This window comes from Vulpes vulpes, chromosome 2 (genome assembly GCF_048418805.1).
Source record: "Vulpes vulpes isolate BD-2025 chromosome 2, VulVul3, whole genome shotgun sequence".
NCBI lineage: Eukaryota > Metazoa > Chordata > Mammalia > Carnivora > Canidae > Vulpes > Vulpes vulpes.
This window is the reverse complement of record NC_132781.1, coordinates 2,850,127-2,868,006: the sequence shown is the minus strand read 5'-3', so window position 1 is coordinate 2,868,006 and position 17,880 is coordinate 2,850,127. Positions and strand designations below refer to the sequence as shown.

Sequence of the window (17,880 nt, the reverse complement as noted above, 5' to 3'; positions counted from 1 at the left end):
CCTGGAGACCCGGGATCGAATCCCACGTCGGGCTCCCGGTGCATGGAGCCTGCTTCTCCCTCTGCCTGTGTCTCTGCCTCTCTCTCTCTCTCTCTTTGACTATCATAAATAAATAAAAATTAAAAAAAAATTTTAAAACAAAGTAACTAAACATTAATAAAAATACACCGGAGCCAAGGGGTCTTACTCAGGGGTGATGGGAACGGGGAACTAGACAGAGGAGGTGGTCATACCAAAGGCTACTGGATTATTCACTCTATAATTATATGTTACTTGGATTTCAACTCAATAAATCATTCTAAAAATATATATATTATGTACGTATTTATGTATACGATTGACTATGATTACAAATATGATCCAAATATTCTTTTTTTTAAAAAAAAAAGATTATTCATTTATATATTTATTAGAGAGAGAGGGGGAGAGGGAGAGGGAGAGACACAGGGATAGGGTGAGCACAAACAGGGAGGAGGGGCAGAGGGAGAGGGAGAAGCGGACTCCCTGCTGCCGACGCGGGGCTCGATCCCAGGACCCTGAGATCATGACCTAAGCTGAAGGCAGACGCTTCACCGACTGAGCCCCCCAGGCACCCCTAATCCAAGTGTTCTGAAACTGAATACAAAAATACTGGTAACGTGTCTGCGGATTGTGGGGTATCCTGCTGTGTGAACACACACGAACGCTTGGCCTGTGGGTACCGTTCTCCTGGCCAGGCCCTCACTCTTCTCTGGGTGGAGACGCCCTGTCAGGGCAAAGATGCTCTGAGAAGAGTGTCCGGCCCTGCTCCCCAGATGGTGACACCACGTGCGCTGCCCCAGCGCCGAGCCCATGGGCGCGAACTTGCAATCTGGGATTTGGGGTTTTCAGATCTGGTTTTACTCCAAGTCCTCTAAGTCTCTACGCTTCTCAGATTTATCCATCTCATTAAGTAATAAGTTACATGGCCTGGGGTCATGGACCGCCCCCATCTCATCGACATCAACTTCCCTTTACCCTTTAAAGAGAAATGATAGTTTATCCCCCAGTCATGGCTGCTGGGAGTAGACCACCTGATAAATCGATGTGATTAATGATGAATTAAATTATCATCGCCTCTCCACCGACCAGGGGAAAAAGCTTCCCAATGTGGTGTGCGTATGCGTGTGTGCTTGCACGTGCGTGTGCTGTGTGTGTGAGCATGCATGGGCGTGGGTGTGCGTGTGCCGGTGTGTGCTCACATGTACGTGCTGACCCGGGAATGAAGGAAGGGAAGGCAGCATGAAGGCAGCCGTGCCACCCTCCGCGCAACTGGCTGTGACCTGGGATCTTCTACATGGGAGCCCGTCTGAATGCCCCCGAGGAGCCCACGTATCAGAGAGGCTCTTTGGAGGGTATGTTTGCAGACTCCTTTGTGGTGTGAATAATCATCTCCTAATTCCTATTTGGGAAATTAATCTTCTGGTTTCCTGAAGTGTGGCAGAGAGTTCTGGAAACAGGGGCAGAGGCTAACGCCCTCCTGGTCCTTGAAAGCACACCTGAGGGCTTGGGTAAGTAAATTAGGATACCTCTACGCAGTGAAGTGAAACGAGGTGAAAATCCACCTCAATGCATGCTCCTGAAGGTGCCTTGAAGCAACAATGACAACAAAACCTTACAGGGTCACCTGGGTGGCTCAGTGGTTGCACGTCTGCCTTCGGCTCAGGGCGTGATCCCCGGGGTCCTGGGATCGAGTCCTGCACCAGGCTCCCCGCGGCCTCATTGGCAGTGGAGGGGTCCCACGGGGCTACGTGAGGCTCAGGCACAGGAAGAGGTGTGCGCACCCCGCGGAGCTACAGGCCTCTTGACAGAGAGAGGGGAAGCACCCCCTCCCCACCTGGCTCCTGCTCACGGGCCAGCAGGCCCCAGAGCACGAGGAGCCCTGCTCTGGTGCCCATCACCGGGTGGCCGAGGTTTGCTCCTGTCTTTCATTCATTATTCTTTCTTTACACCTGACCCCAATTCCCCCAAAACAGAAACAGATAAGAAGCCCTAAAAATATCCCCCGAACGACCAGAAGAGCCAGAGACGCAGAGCTGTCACGACGGGGTTTGCTCTCAGTTCTGAGAAGATGTACGTTCCCCGTGCCTCCCCACCCTAATGAAGGCACAGTCCTGGCCCCTTGTCTGACCGCCCTGGACAGACCGTGATGAAAGCGGGCACAGGGGCCACCCCTCCAGCCTGCCCTGAACTGAGCAGAGGGACGAAGCGCTTGGAAAAGCTGCCCCGCCAGCTCTTTCTGCCTCCTCCCTGGCCCGTCTTCCTCCCACTCAGCCCGTGTGGGCCGTGGAGGCAGCAGGGCGGGCATGCAGCTCTGAGCTAAATAAACTCCTGAAGGGACTGTAATTCCACAGAGTGGCCCTTGCACCTGTTCAGCCTGAATCCCCTCTCTGCCCCCGGAAAACAGCCGCCCTGCCCTGCGAGGGGGACACACGACCAGGCAGGTATGACCCAGCAGGCCATTGAGGCGGCCTGCTGTGGACACCAGCGCCCGGCCCGGGAAGCAGCAGGAGGCCGCCCAGGCTCTGCCCTCGTCAGCTGTCCCACTGGAGCAGCTAGGGACAGTCGCATTGCGTAAAACCAGCAACATCTACGGTCTGACTTCATTTCCACCGGGTGAAACCCAGAGGGAATTTACCCAACAGGGGCTGGAAGCTCTGCAGAGAACCTTCTGACAGCAGGCCTGCAGACAGCGGCTGCGGTGGCCGTGTCCCCAGGCAGGAGCCTCAGCTCTTTGGGGTGGCGGTGACCCACTGAAGGAGCACAGATCCTAGGAGCGTGCCCACACAGCACCAGGCTGGGAACAAATGGGATGGGGACAGAAGCATGCCCTGGCCCGAGGGCACTCTGGAGTGTCAGCTGATGATGTGCCAGCCGGGGGTGGGGGACAGCCTACACGTTTATCTCGAACGCCAGCCATAGCCTTGTGCAGTGGACACTGTGGAATTGGGTGTGAGCAGCCCTGGGCACCCCTGTCTTCAGGGAGCTTCCCTGTCCCCTCCCTGCTCTGTTCCTGGGATGCGACTCTGAACAGGTGATTCTAACTCAGGCCAAGCTCTCCTTGCTACAGACTCTGGGAGCGGGGGACAAGGTGAGGAGAGATGCGTCCTGCTCGGTGACCATCCCAACGGCCACGTCCCCCCTCCTCTTCCATCCTGCAGGTGCACCAGGGCACCAGCAGAAACCGATGGGGATGTCATAAGGGTGGGAAGGGGGAGGCAGGAGAGGGCTCCCTGTCTCCTCCAACCACCCAAACCCCTCCTCTGCCCCACCCGGATGGCAGCCTTTCCCACCCCCGTGCTTCCACCATCCCAGCTCCCTGGAAGCCCAGAGCCCTTCTCTGACATTGGTCCCCAGACCTGCTGGCCTGGCATCGGGCCTCTGGGTGGAGGAGGATGGGGACTGGCTGGGGAGGAGGGAGCCCTGGGCCCCATCGGCTGCCACTCTTGGAGAGTCTAAGAGAGAGTTTGGCCCCAGGCCCTCTTACAGGACTTTTCTTTTATATTTATTAACCCACTTTCTCTCTTGGCATTCGGAGCCATGAGCAAGCCTCAGCCAAGGCTATTAATAGGCGGAGGCCATCCCCGGGGAGGAGAAGGAGCGCATACCTACGGCACAGGTGCCAAGCATAATAAAGGTTTCAGAGTCTGTCTAAATATAGGCTGCGGCCACGGTGGGGAGCAGAGGGCGGGCCTCGGGGAGCCGGGCACAGTCTGCCCTGATGCCTCCTATCACTGCTGCTTGGGCAGGGCCCGCGACCCGTGCCAGAGCTGGGCCCTGCTGGGAAGAGACCTGGCTGTCACGCGGTGCCTCCGCTCCAGGTCGGACCTGGTGGGAGACGCCAAGGAAGGGATTTGCAGAATGGCATGCAATATGAATGACTCCTGTAAACAGAGTTTAATAAAAAGGCAGTGAGGGAATTTATGGGCAGCCCAAAGATGATTAAAATTATTTATCTACTTACCTCCCTTGCTGGCTGATCAGTCTATTAATTATCTATTATACACTCGCTGATTTGCATTTTAGTGGATGGGCCTGAGCAACAGCAGGTGAAAAACACGGAAGGGTTGAGGAGCCATGTAGTGGGGGCGGGGGAGGTGGGGACCCTGCTCTCTACCAACCACGGGTCCCCCAGCTGACGCCGCATTGCCACATTGCCCAGGTGCCACCCTGCCGCCCCCAGCCCCCAGACGCCGCAGCCCCCCCCGCCCCCCCCCCACAGAAGGCCTGATCCGTGAACCGGCTCCAGGTGGAGCAGAAAGTGCGACTGGAAGGGGTACCCACCTGTTTGCCGACGGACAGCTCCTGGGACGGGTTCCCAGCCGGAGGGGCCTGCGACCAGCTCGGGGGAAATGCTGGCAGGATCTTCCTCTGGCCGTTCTGACTTAACACTGCATTTGGAAAAGAAAACACGAGAACAAAACCATTTTCAATCTCTGAATATCTGAAGTGCATCAGACGCACGCTCTCCCGCGCTCTTGATTAAAAATACCACAGGACACAGTGTCATGGGAACGGCATCTTTTGAACGCTGCAGCTGAGGACTCATCGGGCTGGGAGGAGTTCTAACAAAGCATCCCTGCTCACACCTCGAGGCTCCCAGCCGCTCGCTGCTGTCCCGTGGTGAGACGCACACTATCAGACCGGGCCCCAGGACCCGAGGGGAGGGGGCCTGTAGCCCATGGGGTCCGGCTGGCAACGAGCAGAGCAATGGCGGGACGGCCCGTGTCGCCGGTTCCCAGCGCGGGCCCCAGCGCTCCTCTGTAGGCAGCAGAGCCTTGCTGGGGGCAAGTCATCAGCAGCACCCCCATCACCAGGCTGGGCTCCCCAGTACCGGGCCAGACTCCCGGGGTGTGCGGCTGACCAGGACCTGCTGTGGGTACGGACCTGCAGTCTATCTAGACGTTTAACCTCGCTCATCAAAACCTGCTGGCTCACCACGACCAGACAATTCCTTAAAACAAACCTCTTTTCTTTACCGATCCATCCATCCTTCCAGCCGTCATCCATCCAGTCTCTCTATCGTACAGGTAGATATAGGCAGACTGGCAGATTGGTAGCTAGCTCCTAGTGGTTCTGTTTTTCTGGAGAACCGTGGCTGATTCAGCACCTCTGCGGCCTCTCCGGCTTGCACCTCTGCAGGAGCTCAGCCCTTCGATGGCTCGGAAGGGACAGAGGAGGCAGTGAGGGGCCAGCCATCTCTGGGGTGCAAGGATTGCAGGGTCACGAGCCCAGGGACACGATGGCCCCGACTCCCAGCCCAGCACCAGCCTCCTCGTGAGCCTCACAACCCACCCCGGTGGCCAGAGCGGTGGTTCCTGACATTTGCAGGACAGTTGTCCCCACACGCTGTCCTCTGTACCCGGCCCAGCGCCCACCCACAGCCGGCTTCTCAGTCCCGATGATGTATCAATAACTGCAAAGCAAAATGCCACAGTTAGCAGCGCTACTGTACTGTGACTGATGGTTTTCAGAATCGATTCGCAGGGTTTTGTGTGTGCAAGGAGGTGGGGCCGTGTCCCCGAAGCTGGAGCAGGCCCCAGGAATGAGGCACACCAGGAAAAGTCCCAGAGACAAGGAGTGCGGGAAAGCCGTGCGGGGGAGATGGGAATGGGGCAGATTTTTAGGAAGGGGGACTGGAGACGCCCAGAGTCACAGAGAACAGGCGGGGTGAGCACCATCCCGAGTCCAGGCTGGGCGGTGACGACACCAAAGGGCTTGGCCTGAGGACCTCTGATGGGGACAGGGCGTGGTGGGCAGGGACAGATAGCAGCTGGCCCTCGGGTGACAGGACTCTTCCTGGGAGGGAGACATGATGCCCGTCCCAAGGTACTTGCTGGGCTCAGGCCAGGAAACCCTCCTGCTCAGGAACTCGAGATTTTATTGGCTTCATAAAACCAAGCTGTTGCCCCTGCCTGGTCCTCCTCTGGCCGGAGTGGGAGCACACGTGAGGGGTGGTCCTGCACCACCCAGGGAGGAGGGTGGCAGGACAGACGGGACGGGGCCTTAGGACAATAAAGGCTCCCGGAACCTTCTTCTGGCTGCACCTGGTGACCTTTCCAGTGACCCTGGAGGTCAACAAGTGCTTGCTGGTGCACCTTGCACCTGAACCTGGGGAATCTGGCCCAGGACAGCTTGTGACTGCCACCCTGTCCTCGCCCTTGCTACGCTGAGTCTCTGGGTGACTCAGTTTCCCTGTCTGCAATGTGAGTTCTTGCACAGCCCAGGAAACCATCAAGTCCACTGCAGCAGGGTCACTAGGCAGCAGCGTGGGTGGTCCCACCCCAGGCGCTGGTTCAGCAAAGTGCCAGAGAGGGAACAGGAGCCCAGGTCTTGAGCCCAGCAGATGCCCCCAGACCAGGAGGTGCCACTGCCCGTTCTCCCCATCCAGGAGCTACCCCGTGGCCACGAGTGAGTATCTCCAGCCTCTGAGCAGAGGCAGCTATTTCTCCTCCGGGCCCCCTATCCCCCTCTTCTAGGACAGTGTCCCTCCATTGCTTCTGGGGACCCTGGTCCTGCCAGGCCAGGCTGAGAGTCAGGCGGCCAGAGGGCCTCAGAGGGCAGCAAGGGGTCACACCTGAAACACGCTTGCTCGGCCTCTCACCAGGGAGGTCGCAGGCCAGGACTGCTCGTCAAGTGGGGCTCACAGAAAGGGGACCCAACAGGGAAGCCCAAATGCTGGCAAATGGTTCCCTACGCACCCCTCCCCTCCCTTCCGTCCCTTCTCTCTTCCTCTCTTTTTCACAAGTACACTGGTTTCACTTCTTGCCAAGGTACAGCCTGCTTCCCAAGTGGGAGAGTCCAGCCCGCACACGGAGGAACCGAGGATTCAGACGTGGCCAGTTGCCATCTTTCCATGCCCGCAGGGAGCCACGCAGGCCAAGTGGTGATCTCTGCGCCCGTGAGGATGCGTCAGAGAGCCGGGGCCAGGATCCAGAACTTTCTGAGACCCAGCCACTCACGGCCAGGTGCACCCACATCCCCCAGGTACAAGGAGACACGTCCCAGGCAGGGGCATCCTCTGCAGTAGCGATGTTTTGCCAACAACCCAGGGGCCACCAAGGAAAGGGCGGATGAAGACAAAGTAGCCGATCCCTAAGGGAGGTTCCCACATGGCAGAGAGAGACAACGGGTCGGAAACACACACGCCAGCGGGAAGGAGCCACGACGCTCGATGCTGAACGAATGAAGCCGTTCCCAGGAAGAGGTCACATACGGGAGCTCTAAGACGCTCTATTCGTTACTCACAGTCATGTGTGTATAAATGCGTTTTCGAGGGACCAGAGTAGTGGACGCTGAATCCACGTCTGGGTGTGTGTGTCGGGGGGCAGGGACGAGGCTGGGAGAGGTCAGAGGGGACCTGACCTGCCTGCCCACCTCCTTTCATTTTTCAGAAGATAATGCGGTATAGCTACACGTTAACCATTGCTAACTACAGGTGGAGGAACACAGAAATTTATTATTTATTATATTCACCTTAATTATCAAAAATTCCCCAAATTTCCTTTGAGATGAATGTGGTTGGACTGTGAGCCCCTGGAGGGAGCAGGAGACCCCGAAGACGCACGAGTGGCAGCCGGCGGCACAGTCCTTCCACACTCTGATGCCACAGACTCGCCAGCGGCCCTGAGGGCCTGACACATGGCATGTGCAGCAGCACGATTCTGGAAGGAGCCAGGTCATTCCCTGCCACTGTCCCTCCACTTCCAGGGCCATGAAATTGCATCTTCAACTGCCCGCAGAGGTTTTCCTTATGTACAACCAGCCCGAGCAGAGGGGAGGCCTCATTGCACTGGAGACGAGGGCTGGGGCAGGTGGTGGGAACCACGCGCTCCAACACTGCAGACGCTAGACCACCGGTGCTTCCCTGAACTCAGGGGCTCTCGCTTTCCTCCGCATGATGAGAGCAAGGGAAAGGCACAGCGCCCCGGGCTCCCGGGTCGGATGCCAGCAAGTTCCGGGCGCTGAGATGGCTTTCCCTGCCCCTGGCAAGCAAACCTCTTCAAGCAGATAAGGCATCAGCCCACCTCCCCCTTCCTGCAGCTGACGGGACCGTGGTCCTGGCCACAGGCAGCCGACTCCTCCGTGTCTCCGGGCAGGCCTTCAGGAGAGCTCGGGACAGGACCCTGCCTGGCCAGAAACTCATTCAAGGCGATTCCCCACCGCCCACCAGAGCCACCATCTGCCGGCTGCCAGGAGGCACTTCCTGCGTGTCCTCGGGGCCTGCGTGGCCGGCGCACCCTGGCGAGCGTGCTGCAGGGGGCAGCTGCGTGCCCAGCCAGAGCGCCGTGGGGGGCAGATGGGCGCCTGGCTCTCGCTTTAATCTCACACAGTTACACGTTCCGTGTGACAAGCTAATAAAAGCTGCACGATCAAATTCCAGGTCATTACTCAAGGAAAGAGACCCCTCTGTGGTAGAGAGCGACGGTTTCAAACCAATTAAAATAAGCCTGGCGTTTCTGCGGGCTGCCGTGTGCCCGCCACCCCGGAGGTCTCGGAGGGCCCATGCGCGCGATGAGCAAGATGCACGAAATGTTAATGGAGACGTTAAATGCCACACCGAGGGGATTCTGGTAAATAAGGCCACTCGCAAGAGGCTAGGGGGAGACGTCTCCTGAGCTAACCCTGGAGGAAACTTCAATAAAAACGAGATTGGATTGAAAACAATGCAGTCTGCGAGGGATGGGTCTGCTGGCAGAGCTGGGAGGTCGTTGGGGGAGGAGAGCCCATCTCATTTCCTAGTTCCCTCTGCAGGCGTGTGTGCCCCCTGCCGCCTGCCAGGACCCGCAGCACCCTCTGGGCGGGCCGGGAGGACTGGGGCAGGATTCGCCAAGTGAACGCTGGAGAGGGCTGGCGGTGGTGCTGCGTGGATGATGGGAGGGGGCGGTCTAGCGGTGCTGGGGGGCCGGGGGCAGGGACAGAACCAGGGGGCCCCGGGGCCGAGAGGGCGTGCAGGGCTCCCTGAGGACATGGCTCTGTGCCCGGTTCACAGTTGTCCAGCAGCTGCTCTGAGCTCTGCTGGGTCCTGTTTCGGGAAGATGCAATGTCACCCACGAAACAGACGGATAAGGTTTCGAGAGAGCGTGGCCGGCGCCCAGGCTGGGCGAGGAGGGGAGCCCCGGGTGCAGGCTCTCGCCAGGCTGTGTAGCTCCGGGTAGACTCAACCCGCAGGTGAGGGCGACTCCACAGGGCCAAGGCGGTGCTGCTAGCTTCTCCCCGCCGGGACAGCCCGCGGCCCACAGCTCTGCCCCGACGCGAGGGAAGGGTCTCCATGCAAAGAAAGAGAAAGGAGGCACGGGGCCAAGGGAAGGGCAGCGGGGCCCTGCTTGGAGGGCCGGACCTCGCCGCCTTGGGCTCTTCCTCACGCAGCCCTCACCCCCACGGCCGCCGTCCCTGCACACCTGCTCCCGTCCATCAGGCTTTACAACTGAAACAACAAACCTTCTTCCAGCTACGCTCGCCACAGTTAGCAAAGAGAACCACCAGATGCTCGGTTGAATTTGAAATTCCAGATAAACAGCAAATGATGTTTCATGTTTTTTTGGTAGAATATATCAGGCAAATATTTGGGATGTACTTATAGTACCGATTATTCACGGTTTATCTGCAATTAGAATTTAAGCAGGCGCCCTGTATTTTTACTTGGCAGCCCTAGCTGTCCAATGGCTCGGCACAGACACACACACACACACACACACACACACACACACACTCATGGACATACACACACAGGCACACACATCCTTCAAAGAAGAGAGAGGAGCTGACACTCCACATAGACCGACTGGAGGCCTGGCGCTTCCCCTCTCCCCCCTACACCATGCTCTCCTTGAACCCCTCCGGCCCCCCATCACTCCCACTGCAACCCCCGTCACGCTGGCAGAGACACTGGGCCTCCGGGTTGTCACCCGTCAAAGGCCACCCGGTGAGCACACAGCCTGGCTGAAAGCAGACCCGGGTCATCGTGTTCTGTAGTCTGCACTCCTTCCACCTAACCAGAGCCAATGCATCAACTCTTAGATGTTCATTTACAAGCAAAATGGCCAGGAGGACGCTCCTATTGATTCTGCGGTCAAGGCAGTGGACGGTGTTGGAGGCCTTGGCGCAGGCCCATGCCAACTCCGGAGCAGGGATGCCATCAGGTGAAGCCCCCTGTGGTCGGGGCTCGCTCGGCTGCGAGTGTGAGGGAAGATGTTGGGGAAGGTGCATCCGGCTGCAGTTTGGAGCCCTGGTGGTTGGGGTCCGCCCCACAGTGCTCCGCAGGCAATCACGTCCTGAGCTTGCATGGAAGCAAATTACAGTGTGTGTGAGGCAGGGCGTTCTCCAAAAGAGGATTTTTTTCTTTCTCCCCTGGACGCCCAGAAAGGAGACAGTATTGGTGCCTTTTTGGGTTGAGAAGGTGGACTTGAGATTATCGGAAAACTGGCAAGGTGTCCCTGACCTCTGACTACTCCTTATTAACTGGTTGCTTCTCAGCCAGCCAGCAGGTGGTTTGGACACTTGAGACGTCAGATTGCATCTTAAGAAAAAAAGATCACAATCTTTGAGGAGGCCCAGGGGAGTCACAGGGTGACATGTGTCGTCATCGTCTATGTGGGCCACCCTCTTGGCGAGGAAAGAGACCAGATCTGCCCTTGACGTCAGCAGCACGGCTGGCACACCAGACACTAACTTCCGTGTCTTTATGGGTTGGTTCCATGATTCTTCCAGGGACAGAAGTCACACCTACCACTGCGTCATTTCCAGAAAGGTCTTTTTTCCCCTCCTGTTTTCCAAACAATAGTCTCGCGGAAGCGAGAACCTCCAGCACATCATTCAACGGTCAGCCTTCATCCCATGGGCCACTTGCCAGTTGTTGGCCAAGTTGGTGAGCAGAGGACCCCCCGAGAGCTGTCGGCCGGAGCCCCTGCTAGCACCGTGGCTAATGCCTCTCACCAGTGAGGATCGGGGTGACCCAGGGGTTTGCTGTTGACCCAGTGGCCGTGTAGACACCGCCTGGGATTGAGGAAGCCAAAGGGAAGGGGAGGAGGCCTGTGTGGATCACCCAAAACTCCAACAGAGGACAGCACTCCTTGACTGTCAGAATCCAGAAGCGAAAGTGCCAAGGACAAACGAAACGGGATGGTTCGCTAAGCAAAACAACAGCGAACGCCCGCGTATTCCAACCGTCACCTCCACCTCCCCGCGTCCTCGGCCTTACAGTCAAGACACAGTCTGGGCGCGAACGTCGTGATGTTTTCATTATCTGCCTGATGGGGTTTTATTGGAAACATTTGTGCCAAGAGCTGCATTTTGAGATTTCCCATGTAAGGAGGGGAGGTGTGGTGGGGGTGGGGGGGGGAGGAAGCCGCCGTTGGATTTTTGGCTCCTCCGGAGTCAGCCCACTGTAAGGAGCTGATTCAATTACAGTCAGGTTGTTGTTTTTAGGTGACCTAGTTCCCGGATGGTTTTCCCTGCTTTTCTTTCCTGCCACAAAGTTTTGACATATTGGAGCCAGGAAGGATGAGAAGTGACACTGTGTCACCAAAAAAAGGCCCGGGGGCCCGGTGGGCCTCAGCAGAAGGGAAGAGAGCTGGTGGGGGCGAGAAAGAACAGTGGGGCAGGCTCTCCCCGGCAGCAGAGATGAACCAGTCCACCCCTCCCTGCAAAACTCAGGCCAGCCTGGCTGAGCAGTGACTGCCCTGGGCCCCTCTGCCCAGTTTCTGGGCACAGCACTGAGGATCTGCTCGCTGAGGTCCCCTCGGAGAGAGAGCAGCCTGGGCTGGCTGGGGGCATCCTGTGGTGCTGGGCCATCGGGGTGGCCGCAGGCTCCCGGGACAAGGCCAGCTTCCTGAGGCCATGGTGGGCTCCTTCCTGTCCACGGCAAGTGTGGCCGCTGGAGGGTGTGCCCGGGACTCCCTCCTTGAGTCCAGGGCCTCCTGGGGACACGGAGGGTGCGGCTGGCCGCCCAGCCCATCATCGGGGCCAGCAGCCCTGGCCCCAGCAGCCCCTGGAGGAAGGGAGGGCCCCCTGTGCCTCAGTTGTCCAGCAGCATGCACGTCTTCCCGCTTGAAGAGCAGACTTGCACGCTGGTTCAGTCCATCCTCCTGCCTCCAGACAGGACCCTCTTTGTCCTCGGTTATGAGAACGAGCGCTATTTTGAGATGCTTCCCAGCGAGGAGGGCTCCACGCCCTGCCTCTCTTGGCAAACTTTTCCCAGATTTAACCCACCTTGCCTGCCGGGAAAAGTCCTTCCTCTGATCTGCCCCCAAATCCTTCACTATGAGCCCTGAGTTCATCCCTCACATCCCGCCCATCCCTCCAGGACCTTGCAGGACCTATGGAGCCTTCGACATAAACACTGTGCCTTGCAGCTGTCTCTGCCGGCCTGTCCTGCGGGCGTGCGTCTTTCCCTCTAAAACCTTGGAAAGGGGTCGCTGCCGTCTGCAGCGGCAGAGGCTCTGCGGAGGCGCCCGCTCCTCCATACCTGCTCCTCCGTACCCACCTGGCTCCAGCCACCACTGCAGGTAAGCCAAAAACGGGCTCCTCACGCTCCGCAGGAGAACTGGGCGCGTTCTGCCGAGAGATCCCCTTGCAGCACGATGGCTCCGAGATGTAACTGGTGGTGCAGCTGGGGGAGACTGTTTGCAAATGCGCTGGGGTCCCAGCGAGCAGCAGGGCTCGCTGCTCTGACTTGCGGCCTTTGTTCTTCAGTTTCAAATGGGCTGAAAACCCAGGTGGTTTTAAAATCTTACTGCATTGGAAGGAGGTGCTGGAGCCTGGGGCACAGACGGATCCCAGATTCCCATCGGCAAAGGTCCAGTGACCTTGGGGGCCCACCTGGTGTCCTCCCTCTATGGCAGGGATAGCAAGGAAACAAAAAGCCAAGATATTCTCTGGCTGCCGCAGCAGGTGTTGAAAAGGGCTGCCCAGCAGGGACCCCGAGGCACCCTGGGGCCCCATCCTCACGCACCCCGCCCTGGGCTGAGCAGGACACAGAGGTGCTTCGAGGTGCCGTGCGCCAAGTGTGGGCTCTCCTGGGGCCTCGTCCTTAGAGAGGGAAAGTCAGAGGCAGGAAGGGGGGGTAGACAAGGAGCTGAGAAGGAAGAGCAGAGGGGCCAGGCACAGAGAGGGAGACAAGCAGAATCAGGAGCCTGACCTTACAGGATCTGTATTCCAATACACGAGCTAAAACTTACATTGTACGACTTGTTCTCGACTTTACGTGCACGTCTCTGATTATTTTAAAGGGTGCAAAAAGTGACACAGGAAACTTCGGGGTCAGGAGAGGAGTGGGTTCAGATGGAGAGATACGGGGCTGGGAGGGGGGCGAGGAGGGAAGGAGACACGGGCAAGGGCCGAATGCGAGCTGTGCCCTGGAAGCAGCGATGGGTGCAGGGGCGGCAGGAGGGGAGCACGCCAACCGCAAAAAGGGAGGGAGAGCAACCCGGCGGGCGGTGGAGCGGAGGCAGGGAGGTTATGGTCTCCCCGAGACCGTAATGCTGAAGGGTTGGTAAGAACGTGCCAAGCCATTAAATGAGATGGCACAGGCAGCGTGCCCAGGCAAGGTTCCCAGCATAGGGTCCGTAATAAAAGTTAGTTTGCTTCCTCTCTCCTGCCCACGTGGAGTGTATCCGACTGGGGGCAGTGGATAGAAGGGGTGAGGGCCTGGCTTCTAAGAGGAGCTTGTCTTCCCAGGAAAGAGGAAGCGTGTGTCGGCCGGCATCCTAAGGCGCCAGCAGCCGACCGTCGTGACACCCAGGGTTGGGGTGCAGGGGAGATGCACGCAGGTACCAGCTGCTGAGACGGGTGTTCCTGAGCAGGGTCCAAGGGGTGTAGAGCCCCCAACTGCACCTGTGTGCACCCACACGCATCTTCTGGGGACAAAACATCCAGAGCTGCCCGGGAGGTCCCCAGAGGGGGTTTCCAAAGCCCCTTTCCTGGAAGCCCCCTTCCGGCCCTAATGCCAACTGTATACACAGCCCAACTGTAAAAGCACTGGGTGTGGACAGCCCACCCCACACTGTCACGGGTGTCCGTGTGCAGGTAAGGACCCCTGAGGGTGTGTGCAGGAGGGAGGGCAGTGAGTGCGGCAACCAGGTGGGCCTGCATTCGTTTGCTGCAATCCCTTCCCCAGATGGGGGCTCAGTTGTGCCCCAATCCCCCTTGTCACCAGGACTGGACATAATGTGTGTGGAAGGCACACAGCACAGGTGTGTAACCGCAGAGGCTCCGCGGTTGTTTCCCATGATAGCCAGCTCAGGAAGAGAAACATCGGGCCAGGACACCCGGAGCCGCTCCGTGGGCGCGGAGAGCCAACTTCCAGGAACTGGGGTGTCTTGGTGTTTGTGTTAAGTCACTGCTGCCACAGATGGATGCGCGCCCACGCTCATCACAGGCCCCAGGGCAGTTTTCCCTGGGACCGGGCTGTGAGAGCTACTTGCCGGGCATCAACCGGTGGTGAGCTGGGTTCCTAAGCCCCACTCCCCTAATCTAGAACGCTGGGGGCCAGTGAGAGCGGCACGTTCTGCACCCAGAAGGGCCCGTGGCCGCACCTGCCCGCCCACCTGGCCCCTCCCTCCAAACCTCCGTGTTCACTCCTCACTGTCCTTCTGTGCTGGATGCCACCAGATTGGAGAGGAGGCGGGCACCCCACTCAGTGCTCTCCTGCACCTGCCAGAGAGGCCCGTATGCTGAGAGCTGCTCAGAGAAGTGTGTTCGGCCCCGGCCAGAGGTGCATGGAGCGTGGTACCAACGTGAGCCCCAAGCAAGGCTCCAGCAGCGCCCGGATGCAAGCTGAGAAGGAAGGCTGACTGTCAAGCTGGCGAGGCAGGATGAGAACTCAGGACCTTGCGTTTCCAGGCTATCTGCAAATCTTTAGGTGGGCATTTCAAGGAGGGGTTGAATCACCTGAGTGCGTTTGTCGGCAGGTGCGGGGGCGGGGACCAGCCTGTCACACAGCGCGCCCCTCCTCTACGCCTCCCGCCTACCAGGTGTTGGCAGGTGGGTCGGGCACAGGACTGATGGGTGGTGAAGAGCATTTCGGCCTCCCTCTCGGGACCACTCTGCGGGCGCCTCGAAAGAAGCTGGCTTGGGAGCCCCTGTGGCCGTCACACCCAGGAGGGAGCTGCAGAGGAGACTTCCTCTGTTTCCGGAGTGATCCGCCATGGGCCAGTGGTGGCCCTGGAGCTGGCTGACATCTGGCAAATGAGTGGAGGGTATCGCGTTAGTTTCCAGGACACGCACGCTTTGCTCCGGGGGGACCCCGGGGGCCCTGAGGAAGCCTCCGAGGTGAACTCCATTTCCAAGGGTTAGTGAAGAGGCACAGCACGCACCAGGCTTCCCCCTTGACAGCTCCCCTTTCTTGGGGGGAAGAGCATGTGGTTTGCCTCCTGTCTCCTTGAAGGCAGCCCCTCCGGTGGGGCAGGGGCCGGGGGCGGGGGGAGGCGGGCCGCTGACCCCAGCAAGCACTTCTGTGGATGCACCTGCAGCTGTCTGCCCGTGCCCCTGGCTCTGCTTCTCTGAGAGCCGCCCCCACCCCTGTCTGGAGTTCAGAGGAGGAGGGCGGGAGGCCCTGGGAGTGGGAGGTGTGGAGGGGAAAGCGGGCAGCCTGCAGGCAAAGCACCTGCAGGAGGCAGCCTCTTGGTCACCGCCCTCCCAGCCCAGCCTGGCTGCCTCTGCGTTCAGACAGGGAGAGAAGGCGGGGGAAGGCCCTGTGGCCACGCAGTGTCGCCCACGCAGGCCAGGGTGGGGCCACGGGCCCGGGGATGGCCCTCTGTCTTGGCTCTATGTGGAGAGAGGACCGGCCGGAGAGGGGAAGGCTCCCCGTGTATAAAGGAAGGAAAGTCTGCAGCAAATGCAGGGGTGAGACGCATCCACCATGTAGAAGCAGCAGGCACAGCGGCTCATCCTACGCAACGTCGAAGCCTTTCCATAATGCCGAGGCCTGAGCCACATGCCCCGCCCCCGATCCCCCACCTTGAGCAACAGGGCCCCGGCCCTCTTCCTACTGTGTGAACCCCCATACCGGGAAGGACTAGTCGGAAGGAACAGAGTCAAACGAGGCATGGCTGCAGGTGAGCCGCGATGGGCGCATCACCAGGGATTCCACAGGTGGGTCTGGGCAGCCTGTTGGGTTGTGCTTTCCTGGACCCAAGTGTGGTAGGAAACTGGGGGATGGCTCGGGCCATCTCATCCAAAGATACATTTACTTAACCTCAGAGGGTCGTGTGATCTCGGCAAGAGGCTGGGGAATCTACGTATCCCTAAACGTCAGCTACCCGGCTGTTGATACACTTCCCCCAGCCAAACGTCCCCTTGACTTCAGTCCTTGGGATGGGGACTCCTTACAGATGCTCCCTCGGGACCCACCCCATCCTGGGATGCCACCACCTGCCGTCCCCTCAAGATGAAAAGGAAACAGAAATAAACAGAACGACAAAAATGTAAGTACAGCTGCGGTGGCGCCTCTGCCCCCCACCCCCGACTCCCTTTGCCTCCCTGTGTTGAGCTCCAACCTCCCGGATATTTATTGTTCGTTCCCTCCTAAATCATCCCTGACGGCTGGACTGCTCGCACTCCATCACGGGCAGAGGCTGTGTGGAGTCACTGTTCTGTTTAGCTTGCAGAAAAAGGAGCCTTGTAGGAAAAACCCACCCGGGAGCTGTCCGTGCTGAACTCCGGTATGATGGACGATTATGGACCATCTGCACTTTCAGAGGGGGATGAATTTATGAGCGGGAGAGACAGCTAGAAGAGTGTCCATTACTATAACTCACGGCCCTCTTCAGAGATATTCTAATCAGGCATCCTTTCCCCTCCTGCTGAAAAGCCCCGGTTAAGAACTGGCAAGGGGGGAATCAATTACATATTTCTGGGGTGGATTTTCCTGTTTGTTTGTTTGGGTTTTTTCTTTTTTTTTTCTTTTTGCCCAGAGAGCATGACCATCACAGGTTTTGGGGGGGAAGGGGTCTCAGGGGGCTTGGGGTGGGGTGGCTGGTGGAGGGACTCTGTGCCCAGCAAAGCACGTTGCCATCAGCATTTTCTTGGTGCCCCTGTCACACCACCGCTCCCGGGCTCTTGCAACTGGTGTCGGGAAGATGGGAGGTGCTGGCATGTCCCTCCCTTCCCAGCCTCTGTGCGGATCTAGTTGAGATTTACTGACAACCAGGAATCATGCAGAGGGATGCAGCAAAAAACTATCTGGATTTTCCCAGGAGGCTGTGCAGTTTGATATTTATGTGCGGCACAGAGGAAAGGAGAGAAGGGAGCCTCGATGGGACACCAGCCCCAGGGCAGGTGCTGAGCTGGATGCCTTCTGCACGTTGATTCACAATGATCTTATTCCTGTTTTAGAGGTGAGAGAGAGAACTAAGGCCCGTGGATGGCCCAGGCCCATCCAACCCTTCTCAGCCTGTTGCCTGGAGGCCCAGGGGACGCTGCAGAACCTGTCCCTGCCAGAGGCCGGGAGCCCTCCACCTGCAGGATGGCTCCTGCTGGCATTCACCTCATCTGACCACAGCCCTGTCATAGGTACAAGCACGTACTTTCATTCCCATTTTAAAGATGAGGAAACTAAGAAAAAAAAAAAAAGAAAGATGAGGAAGCTGAGGCCCAGAGTGGTTTAAAGTGGCTTCCTTGACTCAGCTAACCGGCAGTCCAGCTAGGATGGAGCCCCCACCTCCTGGCTCTGTGTCCAGCACCTGCGTGCTTGCCTCCCCAGGAGGCTGCTCTGAGCGCAGCCACCCCAGAGCATTTCCTTTCATGGGGGCCATGCCCCTCCGGGAAGGGTGGTCGCTGGCAGAGCCCTTGAGAACTCACCCCTGCGTACAAGCTCTAGGACTCTAACCACAGGCCGTGGAACTCAGGGGGCCACTGCCTCCT

At 58.5% G+C, this 17,880-nt stretch overlaps 1 protein-coding gene across 12 annotated transcripts in view; it reads right to left on the bottom strand.

Annotated features, from left to right (window-relative positions):
• The window catches only part of RBFOX3 (RNA binding fox-1 homolog 3), a 407,797-nt gene that overhangs the window by 174,019 nt on the left and 215,898 nt on the right, over window positions 1-17,880 (bottom strand). For all 12 annotated transcript variants that reach the window (XM_072746484.1, XM_072746486.1, XM_072746488.1 and 9 more), the window contains exon 3: window positions 4,303-4,409. The gene's annotated coding sequence lies outside the window, so the exon portion shown is untranslated. The remainder of the gene's footprint in view (window positions 1-4,302; window positions 4,410-17,880) is intronic.